General features: G+C 40.5%; 1 protein-coding gene across 1 annotated transcript in view; it reads right to left on the bottom strand.

The window, feature by feature from the left end:
• Positions 1–26,404, bottom strand: part of VIM (vimentin) — a 482,853-nt gene that overhangs the window by 186,951 nt on the left and 269,498 nt on the right. The window lies entirely within an intron of this gene.

Raw genomic sequence — 26,404 nt, 5'->3', positions numbered from 1 at the left:
ACAGAAAAGGAAAGGTAAGGCTTTGTGCTACTATATTAGGATCATGCTCTGAAAATAATGGGTTTTGTAATTTCACACTTTTCAGTTAAATTGCTGGGGGTTTTTAAGCTACCAAAAGACTCCTCCAAGGTAGTTTTAGCAGCCTCAGATGTCAGAATAGGGAAAGCAACCTGTCTGAAAGTCATTCATTTTAAAAAATTATTTTAGAGGGGGTGGAGAGGGCAAGAGAGAAAGAAAGAGAAAGAGGAAGAGAATCACAAGCTGGCTCCATGCTGTCAGCACAGAGCCCGATGTGGGGTTTGATCCTATGAACCGTGAGATCATGACCTGAGCTGAAATCAAGAGTCAGACGCTCAACCGACTGAGCCACCCACGTGCCCCCCACATCATTCATTTTTAACCAGATAATAATTTATATTTGTCTTGTGATTTAGAGTACATGGTCTTAGTTTTTTCTTCATCATGGCCAAATGTAATAGGTCACTAAACATTCCTGCTGAACATCTAAGGATACAAATGCAAGTAAAGGTTAAGTCACATGGACCAACAGAAAAAAAAAAAATTGGAATTAAACTCCCTAGTTGTTAATTTAACATGTGATATAGTTTCTACGACTTCTGTGTGCTCCACAAACATTTATTTAGGCCATTTGAGAACACTCTTTTATTGGGGTAAAAGCAGACCGTAACACTTTATTAGTTTCAGGTGCATACATAATAATTTAATATTTGTATATGCTACAAAGTGATTACCACAGTAAGTCTAGTTACCATCGATCACCGTACAGTTGACCTTAGTCACCCATTTCACTGACCTCCAACCCCCTTCCCTTCTGATAATCACCTATCTGTTCTCTGTGAATTTTGTGTTTTTATTTGTTCTTGGTTTGTTTTTTAGATTCCACATGTAAGTGAAATCACATGGTATTTATCCTTACACTTAGGTTTTTTCTCTATTGGCTATTTGCAAATAATGCTGCAATGACTATGGTGGGGGGCTTTTCAAATTAGTGTTTTCATTTTATTTGGATAAATACACTGAAGTAGAATTACTGAATCATATGATGGTCCTATTAATATTTTGAAGAAATTTTATACTGTTTTTCGTAGTGGCTGCCCCCGTTTACTTTCCCACCAACAACAGGTTGAGTGCTCTCTTTTCTCCACATCCTTGCCAACACTTGTTATTACTTGTCTTTTTGATTTTTGCCATTTTGACAGCTGTGAGGTGATAGCTCGTTGTGATTTTGATTTGCATTTCCCTGATGATCAGTGATATTGATCATCTTTTCATGTGCTTGTGGGCCATCTGTATGTCCTCCTTGGAAAAATGTGTATTTAGATCTTTTGCCCATTTTTTAATTGGATTTTTTTTCCTACTTAGTTGTGTGTTTCTTTATATATTTTGGATATTATCCCTCTATTGGATATACGATTTGCAAATATTTTCTCTCATTCTCTAGGTTGCCTCTTCCTTTTCTTGGTGGTTTTCTTTGCTGTGCAGACACTTTTTTAGTTTGTTATAATCTCAGTAGTTTACTTTTGCTTTAGTTGTCCTTGCTTTTGGAGCCAGAGATCCAAAAATTCAATATCAGGACTGATGTCATAGAGTTTACCAACTGTGTTTTCTTCTAGGAGTTTTACGGTTTTAAGTCTTACGTTCAAGTCTTTTATCCATTTGTGTACGGCATAAGATAGTGGCCTGGTTTCACTCTTTTGCCTGTGACTGTCCAGTTTTCCCAGCCCCATTTATTGAAGAGATTATTCTTTCCCCATATTTTCTTGACTCCCTTGTCAAAAATCAATTGACCATTTATGTGTGTGTGGGTTTATTTCCGGGCTCTCTGTTCTGTCCACTGCTGGTGGGAGTTTAGATTGGTAACCTCTCTGTAAAGCTGGCAGTGTGTTCCAAAGGCTCTTGACTATGTACTCAAGAGAAATGAGTGTGTAGGTCTACGAAAAAAACACATACACCAATGTTTTCAGCAACTTTATTTATGGGAGTCTAAAACTGGAAACAGCCCAATATCCATGAACAGGAAGGGATGAATACATTGTGATGTTTTCATAGAGTATAAAATTTGACCTAGCAATATCATAGAATGAACTATTGGTACCCATCACCTGGATCATGCTTATAGACATTATGTTGAGTTAAATGAGTCAGACACAAAAGAATAAATACAGTATGATTCTATTTATATGAAGTTCAGGAACGGACAAAACCACTCATGATGAAAGGTATCAGCAGCATCGTGGTTGGCGCTGTTAGGGAGGGGGGAGAACTGACTTGGGAGCTGGTGGTGTGCTGGAAATGTTTTATATCTTGACCTGGGTGATGGTTGCATAAATATAAATAGATGTGACCCTTCACCGAGCTGTACACTTAACATTCTTTACCGAATGTAGTCATTCCTCAATGAAAAGTACCAGTATTTGCTCTGGTTTATTTTCTATAATTCTAGAATAAAGCTAGCAAGTCAAGTTGAGAAGTGGCAAAAAGAACAAAGGAAGAGAAGACCTATAAGGCATATTCCAGCTCTCTTCAAACAGTTGAAAAGCTGTTATTTGAAAAAGAGATTTGCCTTATTTCATATGGTTTTGATTGAAAGCCAGTGACTGACAGGAAGAGTTAGACGCAAGAACATTTCTTTGACTAGATTGTTTAATAGCTGACCCATCCCCATCTGCGTCTGCCTGTGCATCGAGATGTTGCCATTCTTCCTTTGCAGAAGTGTTTTTTTGTTCACCACCCCACCTTTGCATCTAGCCTGTTAGCTTTGACCCCCCCCCCCCCCCCCCCCCCCCCCCCCCCACCCCCCCAAAATACGGCAGAAATGACGTTGTATGAGTCCTGGGTCGTAGATCGCAAGAGACCCTGCAGTTTCTGCCTTCATTCTTTTGAAACAGTACCCTGAGACATGAAATGAAGTCCCTTTAATGTGGTGGAGGACGAGAAGCTAAGTGGTAGAGAATCGAAGCACTCCATCCCACGGGCGCCACCACCGGCCGGTCAGGTGCGGGAAGCCATCTTGGATCTTCTAGCTCAGAGGATCCTCCATTTGAAAGCAGCAACATAACTGAGCCCAAGAAAAACTGGTAGGAATAAAATTCCGCCAAAATAAAAATCAGCTTTGGACTCACCTTGCCAAGTTATCTTCTACTTTTTGGGGGATTTCAGCGAGACACCCGTAATCTTATCTAAAATCACTCTCAGCTTATATATAGGTTTCCCATATTAGGTCAGAAGATCAAAATTAATGAAAAGATAATCCTTTAAATAACATGCACTTCATAGTACATTGTTTGGGCCTGACAATACCAGAAAAGATGAGATCAGGTACCTGCCTCTCTGTGCAAGTTCACCATGAACGTCATAGTCACAAATGTAGTGCATTCAGGGGTATTGCGTTTGTGACTCAGCTAATACCTGCGGTGCTGCAATCAGCAATAGGACTTTCTAAAATGGTAACCAACTCTTGGCGAAGTTGCAAAACAAATTTGAAGTTTCCCTCAAATGTGATAACTGCCGTTCTAGAAAATTCAGTGTATACAAGTGTGCAAAACCATAACTTGGTTTTCATGGAAATCCGAGTCAAGTTCTAAACTCAGATAATTTTTTTTAATATAGGTATACCTTTTCTTTTTTTTTAAAAGAAGTCTTTTTTTTTTTAATTTATCTATTTTGAGAGAGAGAGAGAGCACGCATGCGTAAGCGGGAGAGGGGCAGAGGGAGAGGGAGAGAAAGAATCTTAAGAAGGTTCCACGCTCAGCATGGAGCTAGATGTGGGGCCCCATCCCACAAACTGAGCCAAAATCAAGAGTCAGATGCTTAACGGACTGAGCCGCCCAGGGGCCCTAAGCTCAGATAATTTTTTAATGGGTTTTCATCTACATGAAAGTCACACGAAACATAGGACCACTCCTGGTGAGGGAAGAATCTCCCTAAATTGGAGGAGCTCCAGCTTCCCAGATCCCCGCCAACCAGCTGTCACCAGTGCTCCCCAATTCTGTGCCAGTTTAAGCAGCCCCATTTCCCCCACAAAGGTTGGAGTGGGTTTTGGTTGAGAGCCACCGATTAGACTATTCTTTTCTTCATTCTTGAGCACTTTGCCTTCAAACCGGTGATGAGAAATTACATCTGATTTCTGCGCATAATAACTAGGGAACAAGTCCATCTTTTTCTAGTACTGAACTGTTGACAAATTAAAATTTTATATAGGAGTTATACCAGATGACTTTAAGGTACTTTCCAGATCTGAAAAAAAAAATTTTAATCTTTATTTTTATTTTGAGAGAGAGAGAGAAAGAGAGAGCAAGCGAGTCAGGGGCAGAGAAAGAGGGAGAGAATCTTAAGCAGGCTCCATGGTGACAGTGTGGAGCCTGAGGCAGGGCTCGATCTCACAACCGTGAGATCATGACCTGAGCTGAAATCAACAGTTGGACATTTAACTGACTGAGTCACCCAGGCGCCCCTCTAAAATTCTAACAGATATTATGTTTTAAATACATCACTATGACATAAGTCACATTAGATGAAAGCTATGGATTTATCCTCATACGAATGAGGGCATGGTCTAAATGATTGACTTTTTTACTTTTTAAAAATTTGCATTTAAGTGGTCATGTGTGCTCATTACCATAAAATTGTTGCAGTTCAGACCAATAGGAAGATAAATTGTATGAAAGAGCACAGAAGCAAATCAACCAAAGAGAGTTAATATTAATGTTTTTAGTTAATTTTCTTCCAGGTTTCTTTCCATGTGTAATTTTTGTATTTAGGGCTTTAAAAATATTCAATAAACTTTGTACTTTCCTTTTAAACTTATGTCATGAGCATCTCCCTCATTATTTCAAATAAGTGGTAGTCTTAAATTTTTACAACTATTTTAACATGAATATACGCTATGACAGGAATAGTTAGCTATTCTTCAATATATTTTCATGCCTCCCCCCACTCCCGAATACTCTATAGAAATGGAACACTCTAGATTTGCAGCTATGCACATGACTCTCGGAAATAGGGATTGGCATACTAGGGGCCAAATTCAGCCTGTTGTCTGTTTTTGTATGACCTACAAGCTAAGAATTTTTTTTATAGCTGCAAGCGTGTGTTAGAGTTCCCTGGAGAACTATGTATATGTATATGTATATGTATATGTATATGTATATGTATATGTATTATATGAGTTAGCTCACATGATTATGGAGGCTGAGAAGCCCCACCATCTGCCACCTGCAGCCCAGAGACCCAGCGAAGCTGATAGAATAATTCAGTCTGAGTTCAGAGGCCTGAGAACCAGGAGCTCTGGTTTTTGAGGACAGGAAAACAGGGAGTTCCAGCTCAAGAAGGGAGAGAAAGAATTTGCCCCTCCTTTGCCTTCTTGTTCCATGTGTTGCCTTTTGTTCCATTTGGGCCACCAGCAGATTGGATGGTGCCCACCCACATCTTGTTTACTGGATCTACTAAATCAAACGCTAATCTCTTTTAGAAACAGCCTCACAGACACACCCAGGAGTAATGTGTCGCCAGCTATCTGGGCATCTCTTAGCCCAGTCAGGTGGGTTAACATGTAAAATTAGCCATCTTAAAGGAGTTGTTGAGAAGAAGAAGAAGAAGATGAAGAAGACGAAGAAGAAGAAGAGGAAAAAGGAGGAGGAGGGGGAGGAGGGGAGGAAGAGAAAGAAGGAGGAAGGGAAAGAGGAAGAGGAAGAGAAAGAAGAAGAGGAAGGAGAAGGAAAAGAAATGGAAGAAGATGAGGAAGGAGAAGAAGAAGGAGAAGAAGAGGAAGAAGAAGACGAAGAAGGAGAAAGAGGAGGAGGAAGAGGTGGAGGAATAAAATGCAATGGAGATGTTATGTGGTTAAAATATTTACTACCTGACCCTTCACAGAAATATGTTTGTTGACCCTTAATATAGAATATAGGCAACATTTCTCAGCCTCCCTTGCAGCCAGCTAGGTAGGTCATGGGCCTAGTTCAGGCCTATGTACCTGGGCTACATCCTTACAGGAGGGGGCGGGCGTACTTCTTTGCTCACCTGCCTTCTTCCTGCTTCCTGGCACATGAGTGTGGCAGTTAGCCATGTAGATGAGACGAACACCCTAGGGATGGAGGAGTAGTAGCAAGACCGAAGAAGCCAAAATCTCTAGGTGACCTTGTCACACAGGGGCTGTATCAGCCCCAGACCACCGACCTACAGAGGCATAAGCTTCTATTTCATTTAAACCACGGTTATTTGGAGTGTCGGTAGCCCAACGTAAGGTGCCGTCGACTGTAGGCAGCATGAGTATTTATACCCCTGAGAAGGAAAATGTGCTTTCAAATACACTATCTCCCAATTCTACCATCACTTAAAAACTTTGTTCCTAGAAAAAACACTCTTGTAGGCTCATTTTTGCAAAGATTAAAAAAAAATCATATATCCCTCTTGCGCACCCATAAGAATGCACCAAGAACTATAATTAGCTAAATAAATTGGTCAGGGTACTACTAAAGCTTCTTCAGCTGATAGTGTGACTCCTCTAAATGATTTTTGGACACGGGATCATGGAGGTTTGTGTTTTCCACGTGCTTCCGTCCTCCGTGAGAACAGGGTGTTAATGAATGCGGCATTGCTTAAATGAGTGTTCTCCTCGACCTGGGGACAGTCTTCCAAACTGCAGGCACTTGGTCTACAGTTTGGATATTTGTGCACAAACCATGATAACCGTGTCTCCCGTGCACGTGGAGAGGGATTCTAAGGTGTGTCCCTGTCTCACAGCTGTTACATGGGAAAGGAGGCATCTTAGAGTCAATGAAAACTGCTTTTGCAGAACACTTAGGAATTCCTGACAAAGGAAACAATCATGAATGCTGTCATGTACGTTAATACTTCAGCGCATTTCCTTTCAATGTTTTTTGTTTGTTTGTTCGTTTTATATTTTAAGTCCAGCATAGTTAGCATACGGTGTTATATCAGTTTCAGGTATATCCTTTCGATGTTTTAAAAGCGTTTTTATTTATATAATGGCTACCAAAATGAACCTACAATTGTACATCCTGCTTTCTCACTTGATGACAAGCGTGATTTCATGTTATTAATAGTTCTGGGTAATTCTTACTAGATATGGAGTAGTCACTATGCAGATGTCCAATAACATCCTCTTCGAGGTGTCATTAATAATTTAGCTTATCAAATTCACAAGCCACGATGGAACTTCCTGATAATTTTATATGAATGAGAGTCAAGTATAAAGAAGTGACAGTGGAATCAACTATATGGGCTTTCAGGATATTTTTTTCCTAAAAGTAAATAAATGTCCTTACAATTCCTAATAACAAGTGAGAAATTTAACTTTGGCGTTTCCCAATAATTTTAAAACAGAGAAGACTCTTGGCCTTGTCAAGGATTTCCTCATGCATGATCACCAAAGGATGAACATAACCCCCACCTGGCAGTGAGGCTATATCTTGCTATGGAAACCATTTTATCAGAATGCCTTTTAGGAGTATTGGGAGAGGATAAATGCTAACAGCTTAGGTTTGAACAAAGGCCCAGGGAGTTAAGAACCACTGACAGCAGAATAAAGACCTCAGGCTAGATTACAGTTATCTTGTCAAAGGAAAGCTTGTGAAAGAAAGAAGTGATGTGGTTTGATAGCATGTCAATAGCTGTCTGAAGAGAGACAGAAAAATAAAGGGCATAGCCAAAAAAAAAAAAAAGAAGAAAAAGAAAGAAAGAAAGAAAGAAAGAAATGAAGGAAGAGAGAAAAGAAGGAAATGAAGGAAGAAAAGAAAGAAAGAAAAAAAGGAAGAAAAGAAAGAAAGAGGGAGAGAAAGAAAGAAAGAAAGAAAGGAAGAAGGAGGGAGAGAAGGAGGGAAGGAAGGAAGGAAGGAAGGGAGAAAAAGTAGTCTCTGGGATAACTCTAATTCTATTCCACGACAATTATTTTGGTTGATGTTCCTTTTAGTACAAACTTCTGGGTTATTAAAATGTTGAGACAGCCTAGATAGAGATTATCACTTGCACAGTGAAGGATTACGGCTCCTGAAAAGATTTTCATGTTTACAAAGCAGAGCAGCAGGGTCCTGACAGCAGAAGAGGAAAAAAAAAAAAACCAGCCCTCAACAGAGCAGGACGTTCTGCATTTTGACAGAAGCAACCCGTGGGGACAACCTACAGCTACAAGATGGGGCATAATCTTCGATTTTATAAGTAACAGACAAGACGAGAGCATTTATTAGAAAGGCCTCTCCTCTCTCTCTCTTTTATTGGTTGGTTACAGATACAAAGAAAGAAAAACAGCAGTACAAGATACAAAAAAAAAAAACAAAAAAAAAAACCAAGTGCTTTATAGAGAGGAGCTCCACGATGTTTTCGATGTCAAGGTAATATTTGTCTTTGACAATCACATGTTAAATATTTTCAGAATGGTAACATTGAACTTTAGACAGGGAAGAAAGGAATGGAGGGAAAATATAAATGTGAAGAGAGTAAGAGCCAGAATAAGTTGGTTGCCATTGTTATAGGCTTCAGTAAGTGTGCCCAGAGTGTGTTTGATTTTGGAAAATTAATATGCCCACAGAGGGGCGCCTGGGTAGTTCAGTTGGTTAAGCGTCAGACTTCAGCTGAGGTCATGATCTCACAGTTCATGGGTTCGATCCCCGCGTTGGGCTCTGTGCTGACAGCTCAGAGTCTGTAGCCTGCTTTGGATTCTGTGTCTCCCTCTCCCTCTCTGGCCCTCTCCTGCTCATGCTCTCTCTCTTTCTCTCTCAAAAATAAATAAACATTAAAAAGAATTGTTTTAACATGCCCACAGAATGGAAAAATGTTTGCAAATCATTGATCTGACAAGGGACTTGTGTCTGGAATATATGGAATTCTTTCAACTCAACAAGAAAAAGACAAATAACCCAATTACAATAATGGGCAGGTGATTTGTATAAGACATTTCTCCCAAGAGGATATACAAATGGCCAATAAGTTCATGAAGAGATGTTTCAGTATCATTATGATTAGAGAAATGCAAATCAAAGCCACAATGAGATACCAGTTCAGACCTTCCAAGATTGCTAGAATTTTAAAAACAGATCGTCACAAGTATTGACAACAATTTCTAGAAATTGAACTCCTCCTCCATTGCTGGTGGGGTGGTAAAATGGTTCAGCCACTTTGGAAAACAGCTTGGCCTTTCTTCAAACTTGTTAAACATAGTGTTATCATATGACCCGGCCGTTTCACTCCTAGGTATGTACTGAAGACAGTGAAAACCATGTCTACACAAAAACTTGTTCACGAATGTTCGTAGCAACATTACGCATAATAGCCAAAAAATGGAAACCCTCCAAATGTTCATCGACTGGTGAATGCATAATAAAATGAGGTATATCCATACAATGGACTATTATTGAGACATAAAGGTTAATAAAATACTGACCCATGTTACCACATGGATGACCCTTGAGAACATCTCTAAGTAAGAGAAGCCAGTCACAGAAGACCCCATATTCCATTTATGAGAAATGTTTAGAATAGATCAATTCATAGAGACAGAAAGTGGACCAGTGGCTGCCAGAGGCTGGGGGAAGGGCGGAAGGGAGAGTGACTGCCAATGCATATCGGGTTCCTTTTGGGGAAGGTTAAAATGTTGTAAAATTAGGTAGTGGTTATTCTTGCACAATTTTTATTCTTGTGTACTCAAAAACACAACTTGTATACTTCAAAAGTATGATTTTTATGGTATGTGAAATATATCTCAAGAAAGCTGTTTTAAACTTTGCTAATGATGTTTAGATGATAAACAGAATTTCTTTTTTTCTTTTTTATATTAAATATAATTTATTGTCATTGATTTCCATACAACATCCAGTGTTCATCCCAACAGGTGCCCTCCTCAATACCCATCACCCAGTTTCCTCTCTCCCCTACCCCCCATCAACCCTCAGTTTGTTCTCAGTATTTAAGAGTCTCTTATGGTTTGCCTCCCTCCCTCTCCATAACTTTTTTCCTCCCATTCCCCTCCCCCATGGTCTTCTGTTAAGTTTCTCAGGATCCACATATGAATGAAAATGTATGGTATCTGTCTTTCTCTGCCTGACTTATTTCACTTAGCATCACACTCTCCAGTTCCATCCAGGTGGCTACAAAAGGCCAGATTTCATTCTTTCTCATTGCCAAGTAGTGTTCCATTGTATATATAAACCACATCTTCTTTATCCATTCGTCAGTTGATGGACATTTAGGCTCTTTCCATAATTTGCCCATTGTTGTGTTGAAAGTGCTGCTATAAACATTGGCGTACAAGTGCCCCTATGCATCCGCACTCCTGTGTCCCTTGGGTAAATTCCTAGCAGCGCTATTGCTGGGTCAGAGGGTAGATCTATTTTTAATTTTTTGAAGAACCTCCACACTGTTTTCCAGAGCGGCTGCACCAGTCTGCATTCCCACCAACAGTGCAAGAGGGTTCCCATTTCTCCACATCCTCTCCAGCATCTATAGTCTCCTGATTTGTTCATTTTGGCCACTCTGACTGGCGTGAGGTGATATCTGAGTGTGGTTTTGATTTGTATTTCCCTGATGAGGAGCGACATTGAGCATCTTTTCATGTGCCTGTTGGCCATCTGGATGTCTTCTTTAGAGAAGTGTCTATTCATTTTTTCTGCCCATTTCTTCACTGGCTTATTTGTTTTTTTGGGTGTGGAGTTTGGTGAGTTCTTTATAGATTTTGGATACTAACCCTTTATCTGATATGTCATTTGCAAATATCTTTTCCCATTCCTTCGGTTTTAGTTTTGTTGATTGTTTTTTTTTTTTTTTTTTTTCAGTGTAGAAGCTTTTTATCTTGATGAGGTCTCAATAGTTCATTTTGGCTTTTAATTCCCTTGCCTTTGGAGATGTGTCAAGTAAGAAATTGCTGCAGCTGAGGTCAGAGAGGTTTTTACCTGCTTGTTCCTCTAGGGTTTTGATGGTTTCCTGTCTCACATTCAGGTCTTTCATCCATTTTGAGTTTATTTTTGTGAATGGTGTAAGAAAGTGGTCTAGTTTCATTCTTCTGCATGTTGCTGTCCAGTTCTCCCAGCACCATTTGCTAAAGAGACTCTCTTTTTTCCATTGGATACTCTTTCCTGCTTTGCTAAAGATTAGTTGGCCATACTTTTGTGGGTCAAATTCTGGGGTCTCTATTCTAGTCCATTGATTTATGTGTCTCTTCTTGTGCCAATACCATACTGCCTTGATGACTACAGAATTTCTAAAGAATCAATACAGGGTTAGGTTTCTAGATTCTCATAAAACCCTTTCTTTCAATATTCTGAATACCTTTGTTTATTTGACCAAATCATGAAATTGAAGTGATAATTACTCTTCCATCTGGCCCAGCGAATCTGGGTTTTGCTTTCCTTCATTTATTTATTTCCATTTTATTACAATTCAGGAATGAAAATGGAAGTCCTAATTTAATTATTTGTTGAGATAAAGGAAACATTTACTGTTTTTTAATTTTAATTACTCTCTTTGTGTGTACATTGAAGGGGCACCTGGGTGACTCAGTTAAGAGACTGACTCTCAATTTCAGCTCAGGTCATGATCTCATGAGATGGAGCCCCATGGTGCTCTCTACACTGGGCACGGAGCCTGCTTAAGGTTCTCTCTCTCAATCTCTCTCTCTCTCTCTGCCCCTTCCCGCTCACATGTTCTCTCAAGTGCTCGCTCTCTCTCTTTCTCCCTCAAAAAAAAAAAAAAAAGGAATATACCATTGAAGAAATGATTGACTAGAGGTAGGACAGAGGTTGAAAAGCATACATCATCCTGCTATTTAAAAAAAATTTTTTTTACATTTATTTATTTTTTGATAGAGAGAGACAGAGCAAAAGTGGAGGAGGGGCAGAGAGAGAAGGAGACACAGAATCCGAAGCAGGCTCCAGGCTCAGAGCTGTCAGCACAGAGCCCGACGTGGGGCTTGAACTCACAAACCGCGAGATCATGACCTGAGCCGAAGTCGGACACTTAACCGACTGAACCACCCAGGTGCCCCAATCCTGCTATTTTTAGAGAACCTCTTTCACATCCAAACCTGATTTCCTACTCCATGTGTGTATTTTTATATGCCACATAATGCCAATTGCATATTTTGCTTCAGCTAACTTATCAAGAATGCTTTTGGGCACTGGAGTGACTCAGTTGGTTAAACGTCCAACTCTTGATATCTACTCAGGTCTTGATCTCATGGTTTGTGGGATAGAGCCCTGCTTGGGGCTCTGAACTGACTGCATAGAGCCTGCTTGGGATTCTCATTCTCTCTCTCTCTCTCTCTGCCCCCCCCCACTTGCACATGCACCCTCTCCCTTTCTCTCAAGATAAATAAATAGACTTAAAAAAATAAAATGCTTTCCCTTGTTTTGATGTTTTCTGATCATTGTGGCAAGTGGAACAGTCACCCCTATCTCCAAGATGTCCACATCCCAATCCTGGAAACTGTGACTGCTTTCCATTATGTGGCAAAAGGGATTTTGTGGGTGTTGTTATCTTAGGCATCTTGCTAAGGAGAGATTACCCTTATATATCTTGGATTGTCTGAGTGCATCTGCTGTAATTATGACGGTCCTCATAAAGGAAAGGAGGTGGGAGAATCTGAGATGTGACCATGGAAGCAGAGGTCAGAGTGAGACAAGGGATCGAAGGCTGAGGAATGTGGGCAGTCTCTAGAAGCTGGAAAAGATAAGGAAACAGGTTCTCTCCTGGAGCCTCCTCCCAATCCATTTTGGGTGTCTGAGGTTCAGAATTGAAGATAATAAATATATATTGTTTTAAGATATTCAATTTATGGCAATTTTACAGCAGCAATAGGGAACAAACACAAGTATCATTTAAAATCATTGCTTACTGGAAGATGGGGAATTTACAATGGAATATTACTCGGCGATCAAAAAGAATGAAATCTTGCCGTTTGCAACAACGTGGGTGTATCTAGAGTATATTATGCTAAAGGAAACAAGTCAGAGAAAGATAAATATCATGTGATTTCACTCATATGTGGAATTTAAGATACAAAACAGATGAACATAAGGGAAGGGAAAGTAAAAATAATATAAAACCAGAGAGGGAGACAAACCATAAGAGACTCTTAAATACAGAGAACAAACTGAGGGTTACTGAAGGGGTGTTGGATGGGGGGGATGGGCTAATTGAGTGACTGGCATTAAGGAGGACACTTGTTGGGATGTAAGCGAGGAATCACTAAATTCTATTCCGGAAATCATTATTACGCCATACGTTAACTAACTTGGATTTAAATAAAAATAAAAATAACAAAATCATTGCTTGTTGGGCGTGCCTGGGTGGCTCAGTTGGTTAAGCTTCCAACTCTTGATATTGGCTCAGGTTGTGATCTGGTAGTTATGAGGTTGAATCCCATGTGGGGCTCTATGCTTAGCGTGGAGACTACTTAGGATTCTCTCTCTCCTCTCTGCCCCTCTCCCACTCGTTCTCTCTCTCTCTCTCTCTCTCTTTCTCAAAATAAACAAATAAACAACAACAACAAATCATCGCTTGTTGTCTTAATGGACCACAGTTTCCCAAATCATGCCCTTGCTTGGAAATACCAAACACCGGGGAACAGCACCTGAATTGATGCAGCCGGGTGTGCATGTGCAGCCTTGGGCCATGGCTGCGGAGTGTGACCAGCTTCCATGACGCAGCCTGGAAGGGTGTCCACGGTTGCTGTCATCCCATTTGCCTCTCCGAGGGGGTTTTAACACCGTACAGCACTACAGAGCTCTTGGGGCCGTCGCCCCACTAAGCCCCTTCATCGCTGTCTCAGGTACCTTTACTCAAGTGATGTATGGCTAGATAGTCATGGGCCCTGAGTTCAGAAACCACATTTTCTGAACCACAAATTGAAGGAGAGACTATTTGAAATCTGGGCTTTGGGGAAATCTGGAATCTGTGGTGATCATACGTGTGGCTCTGTGAGTGCTAATTGATCGTCTCCTTAGTTGGTGGCTAGTAACTCAAGCATTCAGAAGCTCCTTGCTTTTGCCTTCTTGAATAATTGCCATGAAACGATACTAAACAATTTCTTGCTGGAACACTGGATGTATCCGTTTTGTGTTTCGAGGTTTGTTCCAACAGATGGACGCACAGCAGCAGTTGTATCTCCGTGGATGGCCGTGGAGAGAGGCATAAACAAAAGGAGAGAACAGTGATGAAGTTCCCAACTGTGGGAAGCCCAAAGCTTCCTAGAATTCAGCTTTTACGGGGGAAAAAATTCATGGGACAAATGTTCCATTAAATTCTTTGAACCTATGGGCAGACAGACTAGGTTAGGCTACATGAGCTATAAGCTGTGATGATGGAGGACACATTGTCCAATTAAATTTAGTTAATGGACACATATGTGGTGATACAGACTATTGTTAATACGCTGTATGATGAGGTCAGAAAATGGCAATTAGTTTGCATGAATGACTGTGATCAGTCTTACTTGCACACAGAGCCATTTTAAACACTTGTTTTCTTTTTATTTTCCGAGTTCTCCAGGATCTGGACTCAGAATCAGAATCACTATTTATTTCCTTTCTTCTACGCTCCATTTTCTATCCGCGTCATTCTATGAACCCACTCGGCAAAGCCAAAGGTCCCGAGTCTCCCCAGGATTTGCCCTGCACTTTCACCCAAGGGCTGCATCTCCTGAAACCTTTTGTGGGGATTCTGTTCTCTTCCCAGGATGGCTCCATTCCCTGCACCGAATGTTCTGGGCAGTGAAACTTTGTGCTAAGAGGTTTGGACTGCTTTCCACGTGCCCCGGTGGGTGGGACAAAATCTCGTATCGGTCTAAGCCCTAACCCACTGCTGTGGCTTACTGTTGAGTCTTGGTGCTACGTGTGCAAGGTTCAAATAAGAGAAGTTTAACTTCTTATTTTGTAATATGCATTGGATTCTGCATAATTGATTCAGAGAATGCCTAGTTATATGTTTGCCCCAGGGACCGAGGACTCAGCTACATGTTAACATTAAGGGTAAATATGTCACAGTTCAGATCTGGAGCTCACCTCAGCTGTAGTCAATGATGAGGGAAACCAAGACAAGAGAAATAGAGTTTAAATTAAATCTCCTTACAGCTCGCAGCCCACTGATAAACACCCGAAACATGCAGTGTGACCTTCCTCAAGCAACTCATGGCTGCCTGCCTTCCTTCCTTGGTGTTTTTGTCTTATTAGAGACTAAAAGTAACCTTATCTTAACAGCAGCTGGCCCCTCAAGGTCCTGAAAGCCTTGCTTTCAAGTTCCTTAGAGACGCACACTCTCCCTAACCCCCACTGACCTAAAAGTATATAATAAGTCACTCCTCGCAATCCCAGTGCGGCTCTTTCTGCCCATGGGTCCTGTCTCCGTGCTCTAATAAAATCTCCTTTTTGCACCAAAGACGTCTCAAGAATTGTTTCTTAGCTGTTTGCTCCAGAACTCCATCAGGGTATGCATCCACACCCTGTAAAACTACATATTTTTGCAGCGTGCATATTTTACACTGTGGATTGAAAATGAAGAACGGTTGTGCGATGATTGTAAAACAAAGACATAGAAACTGAATTGCTTTGATCTCTCATTCCGCGTAATCACTTGGAGATTTGTTTCAAATTTCTGGACCACAGACCCATTTGGAAGCTGCTATATATAGACAGTGTTGCCATTTCTGGAATTTTAAAAGGATCTTTAAATTTTCCATCGAACTTATGTTTGATTTCAAGACTCTTTCCATTTCTGTATCTGTTGCTTTACGCGAAATAAAACTAATAAGGTGCGTTTCGATCACCTTTAAGCCCAGATAGGTTGACAAATCTAGCGATACCATTTGCTGCATGAAAATGCAGGAAAGATCAGTTTTGGTAAGGCCATTGCATCTTTAAGACTATAACGTTATTTATTACTCATTCCTAAGATTGAACAGTATGTACGTGTAAGTTCTCCTCCATTTTGCAAGATGAAAGTATAAATCTAATTTAAAAGTATCAATCCATTACATTTTTCCTTGGTGGTGTTATAATATTTGCTTCAACTTTTATTCACAATGTTTTTCTGTCATGAGCATACGTAGGGAGTTCAAAGACAATTTTCACTCTATTTTTTTCTGGCCATTATTATTATTTGTTTCGTCACAAGGATATTCTTGAAAATAATTTTATTATATAAGGGATGTGTTAAAAAATGATATGCTCTTGAGGGGCCCCAGTCTGTAGAGCATGCAACTGTTTTTTCTTTTTTATTAAAAAAAATTAACGTTTATTTTTGAGAGAGAGAGAGAGAGAGAGAGAGAGAGAGAGAGAGAGAGAGAGAAGAGGCAGAGTGAGAGGGAGACAGAATCTGAAACAGGCTCCAGGCATTGAGCTGTCAGCACAGAGCCTGACTTGGGGCTCCAACCCAGGAACCACGAGATCATGACCTGAGCTGAAGTCAGACACTTAACCAACTGAGCCAGCCAGGCGCTCCAGAGCCTGAAACTCTTGATCTCCAAGTCATGAGTTCAAGCCCCATGTTGGGCATAGAGCTTACTTTAAAAAAATAGTAAAAATGATATGCTGTTGGTATCACATAGGAATAGCACTGTGAGGAGACCCAGCGTCTGAGAGTCTAGTGATAAAGAGACAACAAGAAAAACGGTATTAGAGGAAAAAGTAGAAGAGATACAAGGCATGTGATCCAAAAATTCAGATGTCTTTCATTCTTCCAAGAAATATTTGTGACTGCCTGTTATATGCTAATGTTCTCATTGTTGAGACCCAGGAATGCACCAAAGCCCTGCCCTTCTAGAACTTACGTGCCACTAGGGGAGATAGATAATGTGAAAACTAAACCTAAATAAAAAATCATGCAGTAGGCTAAGATGGGATAGAGGTTATAAAGAAAAATAAAGCAGGAAGGGGGATGGGGAGTGTGGGATATATATATATATATATATATATATATATATATATACACTTTAGTGAGGTACAACTTATGTACAGTCAAATGAACAAATCTTCAGTGAACAGGTTGAGAATTTTATATGTGTATGCACATATATATGCATATATGTATGTATATGCACATATATATGTGTATGCACATGAATATATATACATATATATGTATAATACCACCATTATATATTATATATTATATATATTATATATTATATATATAATATATAATATATATTATATATTATATATTATATATTATATATATATATATATAGGACAGTTCCATTGTTCCAGAAAATTCTCTCATGCCTCTTTCTAGTCAGAGACTGCTCACCCAGATGCAATTACTGGTCTGATTTCTAACCGCACAGGCTTGTATTGCTTATTCCTCAACTCCATGTGAATGAAATTTTACAGCATGTACTTTTTAATAGCTGGCTTATTTCAATCATAATAGATGATGTTTTTGAGATTCAATCATTGTCTAACATATTTCAACTGGTTCTTCTTTTTGTTGCTATGCAGCATCCCACTGTGTGAGTGCACGATACTTGGCTTATGCACTCTCTTGTTAATGAACGACAAAGCTGATTCCAGTTTTGACCTATTATGAACAAAGCTTTAAGGAGCATTTCTGGACAAGCCTTTTAGTGGACACATGTAGTTATTTCTTTGGGGCATATAACTAAGAGGAGAATCCCTGGGGCATGGGGTAGGGATATGTTTAACTTCATTAGAAATTGCCAGATTTTTCTTTTTTTCTGTTTTTTGATTTTTCTTTATGCTTATCTATTTATTTTGAGAGAGACGGAGACAGTGTGAGTGGGGGAGGGGCAGAGAGAGAGAAGGGAGAGAGAGAGTCCCAAGCAGGCCCTGCACTGTCAGCACAGAGCCCGGCACAGGGCTCAAACTCACGAAACTGTGAGGTCATGACCTGAGCTGAAACTGAGAGCTGGATGCTTAACGGACTGAGCCACCCAGGTGCCCCAGAAATTGCCAGATTTTTCAAAAAGATTGTGCCATTTTAAACTCTCAGCAATATAATTCCACCCTCCCCGGCGCCTAGTCAGCTGGCATCACATTGAATCTATAGATTGATTTGGTGAGAACTGACATCTTAATGATATTGAGACCTCCATTCCATGAAAATTGTATATCTCTTCATTTATTGCCTTCTTCAATTTATTTTGGTAATATTTTATAGTTTCCAGTTTCAAGGTCTTACACATCTCTTATTAAATTTATTCAAAAGTATTTAATGTCATTCGATGCTATTATAAATGGTAACTTTAAAAGATTTGATTTCCCAATTGTTTGTTGCTGGTATATACAGGTACAATTGATTTTCGTGTGTTGACCTTGTATCCCACAATCATGTTAAACTCGATTAGTTCTAGCAATTTTGTTGATCCCCTGAATAGTTTCTATATACAAGACCATGCTACCTCTAAATAATAGTTTTGATTCTTCCTTTCCAATTGTTATGCCTTTTATCTTTGTGTGTGTGTGTTTTGTTTTTTGTTTTTGTTTTTGTTTTTTTGGTGCCTCGCTGCACTGTCTAGAATCACGAGTACAATACCTAATACAAGTGGTAAGAGTGGACATCATTGTTGTCTTTCCAACATAGGAGAACATTCAATAGTTCATCATTAAAAGTGATAGCTGCAAATTTTTTTATAGATGTTTTATCAATCGAGAAAATTCTCTTAAATTATTGGTTTGCTGGCAGTGTTTATATATTACCCAGTGTTGACTTTGGTAGGGAGCTTTTTCTTCATCCACTGAGTTCATTGCAGATGGTGCTCACGTTTTAATGGGGGAACAGCCAGTCGGTGGAGCAAACAGAACGCACACAAGTTTATCGGTTAAATTCTCCATCTAATATGGGCACAGTTCAGGGCTCCCCAGAACAGTTACAATAGAGCCGTCAATGATCACTAGCCGCAGATCCGCATAACAAATGTAATAATGATGAGAATGCTTGAAATTTTGCAAGAATTACCAACATGTGACCCAGAGACACAAAGTGAGTGAATGCCGTTGGAAAAACGGTGCCGGCAGGCTTGCTGGACGCAGGGGAGCCACACACCTTCAGTTCGTAAGACAATAACAACACCACCACCACCTTATCTGTGAAGTGCAATAAAGCAGCGTTAAGAAACAAAGTATGCCTCTACTAAGTGGAACAGAGGCAGCTGCACTGGGCTGACAGGAGCTTGGTAGGCATACACAAAAGGCACAACCTTGAACAGCTACCAGCTGCCTCAGTTTACTGCCAGCGTTACTGGCGACGCCCACCCACAACTGGTGTTGCAAATTTCCCCTCTGATTTCAGCGGACCCTCCTTCCACCCCCCACAATAACGCACGAGCTGCAAGGCTTCCGGCATCCTCGTCCGTAGGCACACTTGGCTCTTTTCCAAGGTAAGTTACCATATTTATTTATTGTCATCTCTGCATGTTTCTTAACGAGGAGAAATACTCACTGTTACTCTGCTCAGATAGGAATGGGGGATTTAAAAGTGGGGAAGCGCTGGGCTTGAACACCTGGGGTGAGGTGAAGGAATTCACACCAGGGCAAGAGGGAGAATGTAACCTAAAAGGGAGGTTGGAGACACACATGAATGAACCATTTCGCAGCCTTCACGGTTGCCCTCGCTTTCTTTCCTGTGTCCGAGCGGGAATCGCTATGGGGACTTGCTTGCACTTCTGCCCAAACTGTCAAGTACTTTATGAAGTGAATGGAGAAGAGAAGAGAACTTTCGAAGAGAAAACACCCTTCTTTTCTTTGAAAAATAGAGTTGATGTTCGGCACCAAAAAAATGAGCAGGGCGCCAAAAAGGTGGGGATGAACAAAAATGTCATTGTCCCCCAAGGGCTAGAACCACTTCTGATATTTTAGTGCTTTTTCCTTCGAGTATTTACAGTGTTTCATGTTTAGCATGAGCAGACCCACGACTAAAAACAGATGCTGAAAACAATGTAGCGCATACTGATGACTTCTCAAACGTTGCTTTCTGATTTTAAAATTCTGCATCTCAGGGCAGTTGCGTGGCTCAGTTGGTTAAGCATCTGACTTCAGTTCAGGTCATGATCTCCTGGTTCATGGGTTCAAGCCCCACGTTGGGCTCTGTGCTGACAGCTCAGAGCCTGGAGCCTGCTTCCGATTCTGTGTCTTCCAATCCCTCTGCCCCTCCCCTGCTCATGGTGTGTGTGTGTGTGTGTGTGTGTGTGTGTGTGTGTGTGTCTCTCTCTCAAAAATAAACAAACATTTAAAAAAAATTTAAATCCTGAGTCTCGACATAAAGGTTAGGAAGTACAGAAAAGTATTAAAAGTAAGGTAAGAGTGCTAAGAACCCCATCAGTCAGTTTTATGTATTTTCCAGAAGGCTATTTTATTTACAGTCGAATATCCCAATATCCTATGTGTGACAGTTTTAAAGTATAGTTATCACAGGTCTGTGTATTGGTTCTACCTCAGTGATTCCCAGACGGTGCTCACTGGCCATCCGCACCTGAAACTCCTGTGAGCGTGTTGAAATACTGACTCTTGGCCCCGCCCCGGGCTTGTTGAATTCGGATCACCAGGGGATGAATCTAGGAGTCAGCATTTAAAAGCGTTCTCAGCTATTTCTTACAGTAAGGTTTGAATATGTGACCTCGTGGGAAGACGATAGAAGAAGGCATTTGGTTACAGATATCTGGTTTATTAACCTTTTCTGATTAAAATAATTGGATCACCGAGGTTATATTCAAAAGTGATGTAACTGAAATTTATTAAGCTATGATGGGCCAGGTATTTTACATATGGAACCCAAACTTCCTGAGGACTCTTAGTACGAATTAAGTTACATTTAAGGTCTTTCCCCCCATTGTTTGGTGCCCCTAAATTGCATAAAGCAATCTGGTCCCTCTCCAAATCTTCCCTGTGTTAGTGTCCCCACTGGGCTTTCTACAAGCACCTAAGGATGCAGGTTTTAGTAGGTCTGCTAACATTTCCCGCATTTACTATTTCTCCAACCTTTCTAGTTTCACAGGTACCTCCATGTATTAGAATTGTCCAGAGAAAGAGAACAAATGGGATGTGTATATAAAAAGAGATTTGTTGTAAGGGATTGGCTTAGGTGATTATGAAGGCTGGCAAATCCCAAGGGTGAGTCAGCGAGCTGGAGGTCCCGGAGAGCCAATGTTTCCAGTGTGAGTGCCAAGGCACGAGAACCAGGAGGAGCCATGGCATATTTCTGGTCTGGAGGCTGGCAGACTTGAGACCCAGGAAGAGCTGCTATTTCAGGTTGAGTCCAGAGGCAGGAAGAAAGCTAATGTCTTCCTTCAGAGGCCACGGGGTGGAGGAAGTCTCCTTGGCTTGAGGGAAAGTTGATCTTTTTGTTCTGTTCAGGCCTTTAACTGATTGGACGAGACCCACTCACATTAGGGAGAGCAATCTGCTTTACTCAGTCTACCAGTTTGCTCTCCCTCATCCAAAAGCACCATCATAGAAACAACCGGAATAATGTTTAACCAAGTATCTGGGCGCCCCATGGTCCAGTCAGGTCGACACGTAAAATTAATCACCACATCGCTTCTCCCTTTTTTCGATCCAGGTGGCATATGTGACTTTAAATAAATAAAGTAGTTTTATTTTATACCCATGTATTCGAGATCGTATTTTATTATTTGTTAAGGTGCCAATTCAGGTTCTGAAAAAATATTTCAGTAGAGTTCTTTTTTTCTGTTTCTTTTTTTATTTTGAGAAGGGGGGAGGGTCAAAGAGAGGGAGAGAGAATCCCAAGCAGGCTCCTTGCTGACAGTGCTGAGCCCAAACCAGGGCTCGATCTCACCACTGTGAGATCATGACCCGAGCTGAAATCAGGAGTTGGTCACTTGACCCACGGAACCACCCGGGTGCTCTGCTGATTCAGGTTTTTAAAATAAAACATTACGCTTTCGCAAGCTAAATTTAAGCATAGTAACCAAGTCTAATACTAAGGGAGAAGCATTGCAGTAGGTATTATGTTCTGGTACTTAAATGACTTTCCTTTATTTTGACAGAAAATACTGTCTTTGCCAATTCTTTTATTATTTGCCGGTGTTATTTTTTATGTCGGTTTCTCGAAGGTAGTGTATTCACTTATTTTTGTTAACAAGTATTTGCCGAGGGCTTCCTCTGTGCAACCACTGTAAGTATTGGAGACACTCTTATGACAGGCATGAATTGCAGAGATTTGTGAAAGAATTAAACAAATCATCCCATGGGTAACTTCTAGTAACACTTGTGGTATAGAAGAAAAATGCAGGATGTGACATAATGAGGCCTCTTTCCTAGAATTGAGGGTTTATGAAGTTGTGGAAATTTCCTCAAGCTGAGGTAATAAAGGGTGATTTAAAGTGAGCTTCGTATCGGGGAGAAATGAAACTATTCCAGGCAGAGGAAATGGAATGTGCAAAGCTTCTGAGTCAGAAGAGAGCTCAGAGCATTTGGATTCAAAGAAGTCGAAAGTGGCCACAGCCGAGTGCAAGGGCCTGTGCAGACCATGCAGTCCACGTTGGGGATTTGGCATGGTTTCCTAAGATGAATAGGAGGCCTCTAAGGCCTCTACCTTAGGCAGAGTGGTGCTGTGGTTGGACGTGTAGTTTGAGAAGATCATTAATGATCACCCTGAGAGGCTGGAATAGTGAGGGTCGGGGAAGGGGCACGGGGGAGATGGTTTGGAGGCTGTTGCAGAAGGAAGGAGGTCATGACGGCTAGACCCAGGGTGGCGGTAGTGATGGGGAGCAGAGGGTATCTCCAAAAAAATTTTGAAGAGACAGACTGATAGACTCGGATGTGGAGGAGGGAGAGGGAGGTATCCAAAACGACCACCAATTTTCTAGGGTAACTAACTGGGTGAACAAGGTTGCGTCTGCCAGGATGAGGTTACCCTGGAGGGATAGCAATCTGGGTGGGGGCGAGAGGGGGTAGATTTTGAACTCCTCTGAAGTCGAAATGTCTACGGGACTTCCAAGTATAGTAATATGAAGTAGACAATTTGGAGCAAAGGGGGAGGTCCAGGATATTAGTGTGTAGATGCTTTGGTTTTGGCCCAATGTGGGCACACTAGAATTTTCTAGAAGGAAAAACAGCGCTTCCAGACCTCCACCTACTGGTCCGCCCAGTTGAATTCATGGTGATCGCAGTTTCCAGGTGGAGTTTGGAAGACAGGAACTGATGACACTGGCTGAGGGAGTGCGTTGAAGGGGAGGGAAGACCAAAAGCAATCTGGGTGTCTTAAAATTACGTAAGCAGAAGGGTAACCACTGCCCACTTTCCTCAGTGGTTTAGATCTTGGATATTGGGCCTAGAAAATCATCCGAAGGCAGAAATAAAGAGTCTTTCCTTAGTCTCTTCATAGGGCTAGCCTTCTATTTGCAATTCCATTGGACTTATTAATATGTCCATTGGACATATGAAGTTGAAATCGTCTCCAATACGAGGGGTTTAAAAAAATTTTTTTTAATGTTTTTTATCTAGTTTTGAGACAGAGACAGAGTGCAAGCAGGGGAGGGGCAGAGAGAGAGGGAGACACAGAATCCGAAGCAGGCTCCAGGCTCCCAGCAGTCAACACAGAGCCCGATGCGGGGCTCGAACTCACGGAGTGTGAGATCATGACCTGAGCTGAAGTCGGACGCTCAACCAACTGAGCCACCCAGGCGCCCCCAATGTGAGGTTTTTGTGCAGCATAGTTTAAGGGAAGTTCAGAAAGCTGGATCAGAGGTGGCCAGACAGACATAATTTTAAACCAGCAGTCAAATTTCTGACTTTCTGCTTTTAAAATAATTTTTTATGGATTTAGTTGATTCTGCATAACTGTCTCATCACAGTTTAAAAGGCACTGGAGGTCAGCTGATGAAGGACTGTGTCCTGAGAGGTGGGAAGCAAAAGTGAGCCCTACAATTATCCCAGCTTGTGGCTTTGAGAGACTTTCCAGCAGAGGGAGAGAAAACACAGGCAGAGCCTATCAGACTCTTGGAGTTGAAAAGATAGAAATGAAAGTCCAGGAAGATCAATGCAGGAAGAGTCTGCAGGACTGATACTGGAGAAAGGAGGGCTGCATAGAGAATGGAAGAATGGATATCAGAGACCTGCCAAAGGTCCTCCTTGAGTTCCATCGGGATACCCAACAGCAGATACAGGTGAGGAAACTACCTAAATCAGAGGAAAGAATTAGAAGGAAATTACCTGGCATTTAGTAGGGGACAGGAATCATGTCAGTACAACTCACAAAGCATGGGGTAGAATTCTCGGAAAGCCTTGTCTCAATATTGAGAAATAGCATGAGCACCACATTGGTCCTGAATAACAAATATTAAGAGCAAGACTCAAAAGCATTAAAGTATTTCTAAGTAACTTAACTAGGCCCCAGAAACAAGCTTAATAGTAATAGGAAGAATACAAAAATATTCAGCACCCACAAAGTTAAAATCCAATAAAAAATTACCAGACAGGTAGGGGCGCCTGGGTGGCTCAGTTGGTTAAGCATCCGACTTTGGCTCAGGTCATGATCTCCAGGTTTGTGGGTTCGAGCTCCGCGTCGGGCTCTGTGCTGACAGCTCAGAGCCTGGAGCCTGCTTCAGATTCTGTGTCTCCCTCTCTCTGCCCCTCCCTTGCTCATGCTTTCTCTCTCTCTCAAAGAATAAATAAACATTAAAATTTTTTTTTAAATTACAGGTAATACAACTAATACTACTAATAAAAGTAATACAACTAATAAAGAGAAAAATTAATTCATTAAAAGTGACACAGAGTTGATACAGATGTTAAAATTGGTATACAAGAACATTAAAACTGTGATTGTTACTATAGTCCATATGTTCTAGGGGCACATGAACTTGGTTAAGTGTCTGACTCTTGGTTTGGGCTCAGGTCATGGTGTTGCAGTTTGAGAGATTGAGTCCCGTGTGGGGTTCAATGCTGGCAGCACAGAGCCTGCTTGGGATTTTCTATCTCCTTCCCTCTGCCCCTTCCCTACTTGTGCATGCTCGCTCGCTCTCTCTCTCTCTCTCTCTCTCTCTCAAAAAAACCCAAAAAACTGGATGAGATAAATGGCAGATTAGACATTGCAGGAGGAAGGAGTCATGAATCAAAGACACGGCAATAGAGACTATTCAAAATGAAACACAGAGGGAGAACCTTTAAACGGGGAAAGATCGTTAATGAGCTGTGGGAAAACTTCAAGCGGTTCAATATATGTGTAGCAGATTATCCAAATGAGAGGGGAGAAAGGGGGTGGGGAAACAGGAAAGGAAAAAATAATTTTTATGGATTTAGTTGATTCTGCATATTCTATCATAGCTATCTTGTTTAAGGCATTTTCTGTTACATCTAACCAGAAATTTACGAAAACTGACACTGTATTTTAAATAACTCCTCTGAAATTTTAAAGACAGAAAATTTAAGGTAACAATAAGAACCTGTTTAGTTTTATTGATTTATTTTTTTTACTGTTTATTTATCTTTGAGACAGAGAGAGACAGAGCATGAACAGGGGAGGAGCAGAGAGAGAGGGAGACACAGAATCCGAATCAGGCTCCAGGCTCTGAGCTGTCAGCACAGAGCCGGATGTGGGACTCGAACTCACGAACCATGAGATCATGACCTGAGCCGAAGTCGGACGCTTAACTGACTGAGCCACCCAGGCGCCCCAGGACCTGTTTAGTTTTAAAAATTTGATTTTAAAAGATGAATATTTAGCATGAATGAGACATTCTCTTTTATCCCATTGAGTGATTTAATAATAATAATAATAATAATAATAATGTAATAGTATAATAGTAATATAATGATAATTCTGTAATAATTGAATAATAATAAGAGTATAATAATATATAATAATACATAGTAGTAGTAGTAGTAGTAGTAATATCATAGTAATATATTGGATTATTATGTTTTCTTCAAACCAGGAAATTTGCTATTATATTTCAAAAGCATGTCTTGGTATTTATAGAGCAACAAGAGAACCCTAACCTTGCATGAGGATTTTAAAAATCATTGTTTAAACACTACTTGTTTCCTACATATCAAGAATACTTAATATAGCTTTTAGTGTAATTCATAATTAGTGTCTAATTCAGTTGGTTGGGAGATTACAGAAAATAATGTAAGACTGAAATTATGGCTTTCTTCAGGATTTCTTTAACTAAAAAACAATAGATAATGTATTTTATTCATTTTCCTAGTTACCTAACACTTCTTGCTTGATGAATTCTTGAAAAAATCTATTTTCATTACAATATGTAAAATATTTGGGGCATTAATAGAACACAAACACTAATTTAGCCAAATGTCATTAGTTTTTAGTGCAAACATAAAGCGCTCTTTAGTGTTTATTTGTGTTGGTAACATCTTCCCTCCTACCTTCCCACTTCTCTCCTTTCTTGTATTTTTCTTTCTTTCTTTCTTTCTTTCTTTCTTTCTTTCTTTCTTTCTTT

Source organism: Panthera uncia, chromosome B4 (genome assembly GCF_023721935.1).
Source record: "Panthera uncia isolate 11264 chromosome B4, Puncia_PCG_1.0, whole genome shotgun sequence".
NCBI classification, from domain to species: domain Eukaryota; kingdom Metazoa; phylum Chordata; class Mammalia; order Carnivora; family Felidae; genus Panthera; species Panthera uncia.
This window is presented reverse-complemented; position numbering and strand designations above follow the sequence as displayed.